The sequence below is a fragment of the Patagioenas fasciata genome, chromosome 2 (genome assembly GCF_037038585.1).
Source record: "Patagioenas fasciata isolate bPatFas1 chromosome 2, bPatFas1.hap1, whole genome shotgun sequence".
Lineage (NCBI taxonomy): Eukaryota > Metazoa > Chordata > Aves > Columbiformes > Columbidae > Patagioenas > Patagioenas fasciata.
Window position 1 is genome coordinate 22315910 of NC_092521.1, and position 12335 is coordinate 22328244.

Consider the following 12335-nt stretch of genomic DNA (forward strand, 5'->3'; position numbering starts at 1 on the left):
GAAAACACTTATTAGATCACCTAGTTTGTTTCCATGACAATGAAGGATCTTTCCCCACAGTACATTTTCGAGAGTTTTCTCAATCTAATTTCAGAAAGTCTTATTTTTTTAAGGCTTATACCATTTCCTATGTGATTCATTCTATAATGTGGTAGATTAAGAAATCTGCATGGGAATTCAGTCAAACCCTCTATTAATTAGATCACATTTCTGGAATTATTTTTTTTTAATCTCTTAAATCACTTTCTTTCTTGCTGTTTAAGTAATTAATACATATCTATGCTGCTCACCTGTCTCCTTTCAGCTCTAACTAAACTCACCTGGACATATTTCTATTTCTCTTCATTATTCTCTCTTGGATTTTTTTTTTACCCCTTTTATTGCTTTTCTGAAATCTAGATTTGCTAAAAATGTTTGTGAAGAATTATGCACAGTGATCCCAGTGTCAGTGTTTCAAAGCTGTTTAGGACAGCACGTTCCACCTTCTACTTAACAGTTAGAAACACTACTCAAAATACAGCATGGTGGTCAGAACTTTTTAACTGGGTGATAACCTGCCACTCCTGGTCAGCCCCAACAGGCACCTGTGGGCTTTATGTGGAAAACATTAAATTTCCATTCTACAGATGATGTTTATCGGAAGTTCACTGCTATTTTCTAAAAGTCTACGTTATCTCAATCCTAGTTCCTGAGTGACATGCCATATACATATGTTCATCACTAGAAGTTAAATACAAAGCTCCTTTTTCCAACTAATTCACTAGAAGCCAAAATTCTCATCAACTTACAGAAAGATGGTTTAGAGAAGGACTATAAGGATGCTTGGGAGGGATACTATAAGAGCTTTTCATTGCAGAATGTATACTTGTTTTATTGTATTAGATTTACTGAAGACAGCAGTAGACATTGTAATCCTCTTTAAAAAAATAAATTTCTTCTGTGTATATAACTTAAAATCAGTAAACCACCAGAGTAAAACCCATCTCTATCAACTAATCAAGATCAATAAAGATTCATGAAAAGTGATCTTCAATTGGTCACTTTTAGTCTTTTTCAGTTAGGAGATCATACAGCTACAAAGCATTTGAAAAAGGCTGTACTAGTACCTTATTCCTTCTAGTGTTTGTACAGAGCTGGAAAAAAATGAGACCCAGTATGCACATATTTAAATTATTTTACAGGACTAGAAATGCTTCAAGATACACAGACAAGCCTAGTTTTCCTGAGAGAATGTGAGGAATACCTGAGATTTTTGTTTTCCTTCATACAAGCAAAGAAGTTAAATTTTCTGCTTCAAAAAAAAAGAAGAAAAAAAAAAAAAGCCACAAGATTTAACATTAACCACAGAACCATACTTAATCCATGATAAGATACCTGTATAAATGTAGTACCATCACTGGCTAAGTATTCAGGCTGCCTTATTTATTATACATGATTATATACCACAAATGAAATGCAGCAGCCCTGCAGCAGAAAGTGCAGCTCATCAGCACGAAGTGTATCATAGACAGAAAACATAATCAGGCGAAATGGAGTCTGTGCTTTCACTGCAGAGTTAACACAGATGTCTGCTGTGGCATCGACAGTCTCCTTCCTCACAGCTGCTCTCAGAAACCTCTTCTTTCAGTGCAGTAACGCTTCTACATTGGACTGCCCGATATGTTTTGATACAGGCAGAGTCCAGGTATAGGGTCTATAAGCAAAGGTCCCTACTATGACTGTTATCAGTTTCATGCTGGCATCAGGCAGTTTGCAATTAGTATAAAGTGCATTAAAATTAATCATTATAGCATTTTCTTTTACTTTTTGAGTGCACCCAGCTCTGTCTTTGCTCAAGTACACTCTAAAAACGCACTGCATAGAATGATTAAGTACAAACCCTATCAAAATTACAGAAAATACAACTTTCTTTCTAGATCTGCTCAGTACACAAGCTAATGCAGTACAGTGCTGATTAAAATCTGAAATTAATATATTGGCCTGAGAACATGTTACCTTCTCTTCTTTTGATTATATAACTTAAAGCAGTGCATTCTCTTCTGGAAAATAAAAATAGCCACCAATGGCCACTAGCGCAAAATCATTTGAAAAATTGAACCAAATATAAGGGGATTTTTTTTGTTTTTAGCTAGTCTTATGAGCAGGGAAAGATGTTGAGCTTTGAATGAAGTGCTTTTGTTATGCAATAGAATGAGATTCATCCCCATCTTAGGTGGCTCGGAAAGAAATGAAAGTTTCTGAAATGTGTTGTTTAGGTACATGGAGATAATTAAATATTCCACTCTATTGCTGTATTTTAAATTTTGCATTACATGAGGAATTCATGACATATGATCTAATGAGGATATTTTATTATTTTGCAGCATTTTCTTGTCAGGGGAGAGAATTGAACGAGGAAAAGATACAGACAGGCAATAGACAGAAATAAAACACTGCAACTCAATGAATAGATCTATATGATAAATTCCATTTCCTATCTTATCTCCACACTATTGCATTCTGTATATTTCAGTATACTTTTCCCACACATTTTCTTGGCAATTAGAATGAACTAACATCATTTTCTGGAGAAAAAAAACATATCCAATCACTAACACATCACTCCAAATTCAAAATTCTTATTATGAAACACCTAGAATTCAAGCAAAGCTGATGTATTGCCAAAGACCTATTAAAAATATATGTTTTTTTCTTTTTACTTAGCTCATCTTACTTCACCTGAAGCAGCAGTAGATTGGAGATTAGTTCTTAATTTGACCTAAACTATTGTTTCAATATCCATTTGTTCCAATCAAAGGTGAATATATACAATAGACTTCTTTCCATATGAGACAAGAACAGTTCACATATAATCCACATGTGATCAAAATGAAATACTGATCAATATACCTTGTATAACTTCAGTAGAAAAGTGATTATTTGGACAGCATTTAGACACCAGTTATTATTCAAAAGGCTTCCCAACTAAAAGTAAGTGGGCAATGTTCAAATTTCTCAGCTTTGTTTATTTCTATATTTAGCTGTGAACTCTCAAATACAGACTTATTCATAGTGGGTTACAACAGACTAGAATATAGTAAAGATACCTTTGCATTAGTCGCATGGAAGTACTGCAACAATGAAATCCACAAAAATGTAGATCTGCAGGGTTTTGCCCAGTTTACCATCAGGAGGCCACACTGCACCCCCTGCAGAATTAATGAGGTTTTTTTCTGTGCTAAACAGGAGAACAAGGTTATTTCCATACACTGGAGCAATCTTGTGAGCAGAGTCCCTGAGTAGCTTATAGAGTTACCCAGTTTTTTAGGGTCTCCATTACACGTGGCAAATTTTATAAAACATCCTCACAGCACAACGTCCTCACACTCATTTAGAATTGATACATTTATTTGCACATGTTCACAGAGTAGAGAAATAAAGTTCACTTCCCAAATGAATGAAAAAAACTTCTGAAAGACCTATCCCAAGACAAAAAAAAAATCACTGTAGTGAGGACACACCAGCTGTGTAGCAGACAGTGTGTAGGGAAATAATGTAATTACTAATATGATACAATTTGCAGCTGGTATGACAGGGAGCATCCTTGGTACAAGTGAAGGGTATGGCACAAAATCCTTGCACATGTGCCACATGGCTTAAAATCTAAAGATGAACCTGACTTCCCAGAAAAGAGAATGCAAATTTAATTTGATCTTTCACTTGCATATACTTGCAAACCCAGGATCATTAAGACCTTTGCAAATATTTATATAAACTTCAGAGACTCCCGTAAGGTATTAAATATGAAATATATCCCAGAAAACTCCAGCAGTGAAGTTTAAGTGATTTTCCTGGCACTACAAAGGACATGTTGACAGTAGCAGGTGCACAATTCAGACCCCTGCTCCTTAAGTTCTTCGATTGGAAGACACCATAACCTGCTTCTCATCCTTTATTCTAAAATAAGAGATTTTAATTACTATTACAGCTACTCCTTGTATACAATGTTTCTGCTGTGTCCTACAAATGAGAATACTTTAACTATAAAGACCCATGCTGAGTGCAAGAGAGCTTTTGAGCACATTAATTATTTGATTTGCTGTGTTTTTACTATTTTCATTCTTGTTGCATTTTAAAATCTTTTCTGTCCTCCCTGACACCTTTCCAAAACTTCCAAAAGTATGACAGTTAGAAGAAGCAGGTTCTACTGGAATAGTTCTTGAAAACAGGGCACTTAAAAGCTTTTACTGTAGGTTATTTGAATAATGATCAAACAGTGTTAGAGTCACTGTGACACACAAGAGATATAAAGTTTGGGTCTGCTCTAAAAACCACATTTTTCTTGTAATTTTACAGCAGAACAATGCCACCATTAGCAGTGAAAAAGTGAAGTTCTCAAGTGAATAAAATATTGACTATCCCTGGAGTCTTAACATCAATGCAAAAAGCACTTGCTCTGAGTGCAATCTGAAGACATAGGAGGAACACCATTAAAAAAACACTAGGAAAATCAAGAAATGTGAAGAGAAAGATTGGTATATAGAAGAGGATGCGGTAAGAGAGGAAGAGAGATTTCATGCTTGATATTTCAGCCAAAGTTTTTAAAGTTATCCTAGATTTTTTAAATTATATTTGTATAACTATACTTGCAAATAAATTTTGTAGGACCAGAGATAATAAAACAATAATTAAACTACAAAATCTTGAAATGCTGAGTTTCCATCTTTTAGTGACGTTTTATTCATCATCTTCTCTAAGTCATTTTAAAAATAATATTTTGAATGTGTTATACGGAGAAAAAAATTAAAATTTGCAACAAATATTTTCATTTCATTATTCTACTACTTAATAATAAAATGAGTTATTATTTACTTACAAATATGCATGTGTAATACATGCTAAAAGGCCCCACCTTTGGTGCACAGTAGTTAAACCACATACTAAACTTCTTCAGTTTAGAGTATCTATCGCTCACTTTATATCTTATTTTATAGGTTAACAATTATGACTAATTTAAAGTAATTATCGTAATTGCATTACCTTGCTTGTCAACTGAATTTTGTGCACCTTTTAACAAGTAAAGGTTATTGTTCCTATTACTATGTATATGGCTATTACTATCTAAAAGGCATGGACTAAAAACTAATTTTTTGAAAATATTGATGAAGTTTCATGATAAAAAATTATCTGGAATACCAGAAGATATGAATTTGGAAGTATATCTTAATCAGAAAGATAAGTCAAAAATTGCAGAGGGATAAAGTATATTAATCAAGATAAATTTCATTCTTCTGAATAAAGACATGTAAATTCAGTCTGACTTCTGTAAAATAAATCCAACCCAATTCTTATTCTAAAATCAATAAAAGTTATGTTTCAGCAATTCAATCTGTAATCCTTGTCATACTTAGACAAATTTGCGACAAAATTCTCGAATACACATTTTTATTTCATTCCTCATTCTCCTAATTTCTTGCTACCAGAAAGCTGCTTCTGCCTCCTATTGCAAGGCACATGCTGAAGTGAAGTCAAGGACTTGAAAAACTTCCAACTTCTGCTTCAAACCTTTTATCTTAGAGTAAAGCTAAAATGATACTGTTACCTCCAATGCTCACAGTTTTTCAGAGGCCATTCATATATTTTTTTATTCCTTTTCCCAGAACCTTGAGGTCCAGATACCAATCTTTCTTGAATTGTTTTGAAACATAGTGCTTTCTATGCTGGAAAGCAGCTCTGCGGAGAGGGATCTGGAGGTTCTGGTTGACAGCAAGTTGAACTTGAGCCAACAGTGTGTCCTGGCAGTGAGAGGACCAACCGTGTCCTGGGTGCATCCAGCACAGCATTGCCAGCCAGGCAGGGGGGTGATTGTCCCGCTCTGCTCTGCACTGGTGCGGCCTCACCTGGAGCACTGGGTGCAGGTCTGGGCGCCACAGGATAACAGGATATAAAGCTACTAGAGTGTCCAGAAGAGGACTACCAAGTTGGTGAAGGGTTTGGAGAGGAAGCCATATGAGGAGCAGCTAAAGTCACTTGGTTTATTCAGCCTGGAGAAGATGAGACTGAGGGGAGACATCGCAGCTACAGCTTCCTCACAAGGGGAGGAGGACGGATCTCTTCTCTCTGGTGACCAGTGACAGAACCCGAGGGAATGGCAGGAAGATGTGCCAGGGGAGGTTTAAATTGGACATTAGGAAAAGGTTCTTCACCCAGAGGGTGGTGGAGCACTGGAACAGGCTCCCAGGGAGGTGTCACGGCCCCACACCTGACAGCGTTCATGAAGAGACTGGACACCACCCTCAGACACATGGTGTGAACTGTGGGGTTGTCACATGCAGGGACAGGAGCTGGACTTGATGATTCTTGTGGGTCCCTTCCAACTCAGGGCATTCTATGATTCTATGAGTAAACTTGCATTCTACCTTTACAGTGTGACATCAAGAGTATATTACTGAGAAATCTAGCGGGACACTAGATCCACAGTTAGCAATTGGAAGGACAGCCCTGTCTCACCTGGAAGGAAAGCAGCAGTGCAGCTGCAATACTACTCTCTTCCATCCTCACCAGTTTCACCAGACCTACACAGCCAAACTTCCCAATTTTATTTGTGCTATTCTGTCCATTTGTAAGTTGTGATAGTAGACATCTAAACCGATTTGTTTTCCCTTCTAATTATCTTCCTACCCAGAATCACAGTACACCAAAAAGAACAAAAAAAAAAAAAAAAAGGAAAAAAAAAATCATGAAACATCACAGCTCAATCCCCAAATGTATCTATTACTTAATCAAGGGTCACCACTAGCAACTTTGATCTCTGGGTGCCCATGTGGGAACATGCAGTTTTCATAAACTACTGGAATCTTGTCATTGAACAAATCTCTTTAAAATGTTTCAAGTGGAGTACACAAAATCACTAGTCATTTTTTAATATCATGGTCTCTGTCTCTTCCTCTTCCAGAAAATAAGATAATACCCACTTCTTATGGGGATGTTCTGAGGAATGACAGGAATTACTGGGGTCATTTGAGAATGGAAAAATATTCCTTTTATATGTTCTGATCAAAAATGTTGTACTGGGTAACTCAAATATAGATTATATTTCTGTTGCTCTCACCCAGGTGAGGAAAAAATATCAAGTTGAAAGGCATGGTTAATCATTTCCAAATTTAGGATTATTTAAATTGGTCAATTTAACATACTATCTGAATTGAGATAAATTATCGACCTCTGACCCATCCTCTTTTTTCCTTCCTGGCATGAGGTTAAGATCATATGCCAGCCAGGATTTTATTACCATCATCATATAACAGCAGCTGATGTACAATGAGAACAGAGAAAAACCTGTTATGGCTGCAAATATCCACAGCTCTCTGAGATTCATGGAGGAAGCATATGTCAACTTATTAAATCTGTAGCAACTGAGGTGGAAGTAACAGAAGGTATCTCTCTCCAGAGCTGGAAGAAATGGGAAGAGAAATGGTTCTGTAAGGAAATCTCTTCTTTTCTCTCTCTGAAAATATCTGTAACAGGATGTTACAGGGGTCGTTCTTCCTAGAAATGGGGATTTAAAAACAATCCCAAAAACCAACAGCTGCCAAGACACTATGGAATGCAGAACTCCTCCGAAAGAAATAGCTCTGGGGGAAGTTAGTACATTCAGTTGCTTCCTCCAAGGCAAAGAGAAATATGAGAAGAACACTTAAAAACTCATGCTACTTGTCCCACTTTCTCCCAAAGTAGCAAATCAAGAGGCAAAGGATGTATGGTGTTACATACACTTATTCACAGCTCACAGAGGACACAGAATGCTCCATGAGAAAGACACGTGGCAAAGGTGCAAAAAGACCAAATGCACAGCTGTAAGAGTCTCTGCTTTTTACATACAACTTACTGTGCCAGTTTTCCCCTTGTGTTTACTGGCATTTATATATATATATGCACATAGGGATTCACCTGAATATGGCTTATGCCTCTAATTTTAGGAACAAGAAGAAGACAGAGGATCATTTGACATGGATAACATCACTGAAGTACCACAGATATATAGGCTAGCATTAGCTTAGTGTTGGAATCCTGATTCTGTCTGATGCAAGACAAAGTTAAGAATCTAGGGAGGAAATAGCTTTACTATGCCTTTAACTCATTAAGGAAAAAATACATAGTAGGAATAAAAGTTCTGGATTTTTTTTCCAATATTGCATGTTTTTTTACAATTGAGAAAGCGTATCAGCTGCAAATGTCAGGAAATGATTTAAAACAGGATTATATGAATCTAGTATGGAGGCAAAAACAGTGTCGATGTGAAAATCCCAACAAACCAAATTTCTAAAGGTAGTTATAGACAAGCTAGTTTTTGAAAGTGAGAAGAGGCAGTTTCAGTTATTATTCAGTATTGTATGTTCAGAACATGGACAATATACTGTCAGTTCTAACATCAACGATGTGTTTTTATTCTTGGCTCTTAGACTAAAAATATTTGAAAATGCAACATACTCTTGGGATTCCAGTTAACCTCGTGCTTTGTTGAACTGATACAGAGTCAGGAAAAAAAAATCAAATATATTCTACAGAAATATCTCAACAAAATTGTTTCCCAACAAGCGACAGAAAATGATCTGCTTCCTTCAATGTCAAAGTAATCATTACTTGCGCCATGACAAATAACAATTGTCTATGCCAGTAATTCTTGACATCATGTGACAGCTTCATTATAAAACAGAGCATTAGTAAATAGCTCATAGCTATATTTAGGAAATAAAACAGAAAATTAAATAATGAAAATACTTTTTTTTATCTAAAATTATATTTTCTCTGTAAATATCTGGTTTCACAAACAGGCTAATTTATCAGGCATTTTAGTAACCTTTTGAAAAATCAATATATTTATGCAACAGATGCTTACCAAGGAATTGAAAAAGTGGAAACCCTTAAGGATCTTTGAAAATATGTGGGTTTAATTTAACAAAAGAAAATATAGTTTAGGTTTTTAAACTAAGCATGTCTAATTTCAAACATGCACCATTCCTAAGTCTCTGCTGTCCATAGAATTTGTGAACAACATTTGTACTATTTTTGGGCTGAACATATTAGTTATGCCCCTATGCGGCCAACCTAGACAACAAATTCACTTTCACACAGCTGTAACAAAGAAGAAACAACGTGTCGTGGGAGAAACCAGGTTTAGGTAAATCCATTGTTTTCCACTCTCAGAGAAAAGCTGTGAATATATACTGCAATGTTAAAATTGGACTGATACTGTTCTGTACAGTTTGTATTAATTTTAGTCACAAAGGAGACTCGCCATTATGCCGTGATGTGTTAATCTGAATATTGCCCAAAGCAAGTGTGTCTTTGCAAAGCATGCTGCTACAAAGAGAGCATCTGACAGCACAGTATTTGTACACTATACATGAAGAATGGCAGTTTGTCTGATAACTAAAGGTTTTTAAAGACATTTAAAAACTTTATTTCATTCTTTTTAGTCTTTTTAGCCTGAAAGTCATCAGAAAAATGTTAGACTGCAAAAACACTGAAGTTCCTTTGGATGCTGCTTTAGAATTCAGCTGTATTGTAAGCACTAAGTATGTTTTCAGAAAAGGTCTCCTGCTTTCTTTTTCCGTACACATGAGGAATTTATTCCCCAAACTAGCTATTTGGCAGTTGCCAAGAATGCAAAACAATTCTTGTGAATTCCTGACATGAGGTACTTCTAATAATTTTTCAACAGAAAGTCAGTTATTACTCAGGAAATAGCACTACAGCCCCCAGTGCAGGTGAAACACAACTTTGAGGTAAAGTCACAGCTCCTACTGCTGCAGCTGGCTGGAGTTGGTAATGTCACACAGACGTGCAGGACCAGGAGAAGGCCCAGTAAACCAGCTCTCTCTTTTATACTCGCAATAGCATCTTACAGCAAAGTGTTGACATGTAGCAGGCAAAAGAGAACGAAACTGCAATATTCCTCCAACTGAAGCTGTTAGCAGAGATAACTAAACCCATTTAAATGGTAAAATCAATCTAACTCATGAGGAGTTGAATATCATTTTGGTCCTCTCACACTAGCTATCGTAACACAAAAAATAAGCAAATAAAAACCCAACTCATGTAAGGCTTATATGGGAAATGATAAAAAACTAGTTTAATATATGTTCCTGATAATGTTTGGCGTAATATCAGAAATCGAAGGCTGAAATAACTGGCTCTCCTGCAACAAAATCACAGTGTATCTAAATTTCCAGAAGAACTGAAGAACTCCTAGAATACATAATGTAAAATTAATAGGAATGTATTTTAAGTTACAGTTATATGCATACTACCAAGTTCCCTATGACTTTCTGATTTATATTCCATTATCTACTATGCTCTTAGTATGCATTATCCTGTTTTCCTCACATTATTACTTTGTAAAAGCAGCAGTTGATCATTCTGTGCTTTATGTCAGCTGTTATCTTTCTGGATTCTTGACTTTTACTTTTTAGATGCAAAACCAGAAAGAAAAACCTTAAAAAGAACATGCATAATTTCTTTTTAGTCTGACAAAAATATATAACTTCAAAGTCTGAAGAAACAGACCACATTATACTTCATCAAAGCAGAATCTTTCACACGCTAGAGGTATTTTTGTTTTCCTTACCACAGTTCTGAAACATTAACTCTTAATGCATGAACAACCAGTGTTTTGCAAGTGTGTTACATTAATTGTGCAATGCTTTAAGTGAATAATCTACCTAAAATATACACTGCCTTGATTTAATTAGAAAAAAAAATAAAATAGATTTTTTTTTAAATGAGTAAAACAAGAAGGATGAGCTTCTGAAATAAGTGTCAGAAGATTTTTAGTGGCTATTCAATAGATGACGTCTTCAAAGTCCTTTTATCAACTTTAAAATACTGGTACTTATTCAGAAGACAGAATCTTTTTACTCAAAAACCTCAAATAACTTTTAACTAACTTTAACTTTAGAAGACACAAAGTATTACTTAGTCCCTCATTATTACTGCTGCGTATTGTTGAAAAACTGAGGCCACAAAGCATTGCTACCTAGAAAAACACGACTGCTCCTTCAACAAGAGAGCCCACACCAGACTGAAGGCTGGGCTTTCTAATAATCCTTTCTTGTTTGCCAGTCTTCTAGAATAAATATAATTCTAAATCTCAGGCACAGCAAATGCAATTAAATAATTCTCTGATGTCTTCTGATTTGAAACTGATACCATATGCAGCTTTTGCCAGAGACATAGAAGAAAATACACACCTAAAAGCATCATGCACATGTATCTCGAAAAAGAAGAAAAAAAAAAAAATCAACAAAAAGCATGCACTTTGATCTACAAAAACAGAGAATCAGGACTTGGTTTGTAGCTGATTAGAACAGTTGCTAAGGGCTTTGTTGGTTGCTGCAGGCCTGAAACTATGCACTTGGAAATATGCACTGTTTTACAATCACAGTTGATGATACATAAATTATTGCTCCATTTTGTAGAGCTTCAAAGATTTCACAGTACACCAAAGGGATGTAAGAAAAATCTCATTGACTACAGATTTTACATATATATATATATTAAAAAAACTTAGTTAATTTAAATTATTGTGATTACTAAAGCTACCTCCATAATTTTGCATGCCCAATTAGAAATTCATAATCAAGATGTCAGAACTTGAACACAGTAACATTAAATAAATATTAAAATATTTATAAAGGAAACACGAGCAGTAAGGGAGAGAATCCTTACAGTAATATTCCGGGAAGTAAAATGGTAACAGTCTTCTGAGTATTAAGTGCAAATATCATTGCATTTTAGAAATAATAACCCATTTAAATGGGATTTCTCCCACAGATACAGAGAAGAAGAAATACTGGACATAGACTCTGCAATATTACTTCCACCCTTTTTCCAGAATGTTTCCATCAGTGCACTATCTCTATAAAAAACTACAGGGTTCTTTTCCTCCCTCATCTGCACTCACACTCTTCTAGATAAAATTCTTCATTGTTTTTACTGTTAATACTTAATAGCTGTATAAATAAGTTCTAATCAGTCTTATAGTATGTTTACTGAATAATGCCACAAAAATGAGTCATTATTAATTCAGTTTACCCCTCAAAAAAAAAATCCTAAGAAACGAAATTAATAACCATCTCGCACCAATAAACAACAAATTTTCCCCATCATTTCTAATTCCCACAATATAATAGCTTTCATAAAAGGACAGCCTACAGAGCTGACTGACTTGCTGCAAAGCAGCCACTGGTCACCTATAATTCGGCCAGTTAAAAACATTATTGAAAAGCATCGCCCACAGTATCCAAGTCTTGTAAAAATAAGAAACTCCTTTCTGCCTATTTTGCAAATGGTAT

At 35.4% G+C, this 12335-nt stretch overlaps 1 protein-coding gene across 37 annotated transcripts in view; it reads right to left on the reverse strand.

Moving 5' to 3' along the window:
• Positions 1-12335, reverse strand: part of RIMS2 (regulating synaptic membrane exocytosis 2) — a 466824-nt gene that overhangs the window by 315209 nt on the left and 139280 nt on the right. The gene's annotated exons all lie outside the window — the stretch shown is intronic.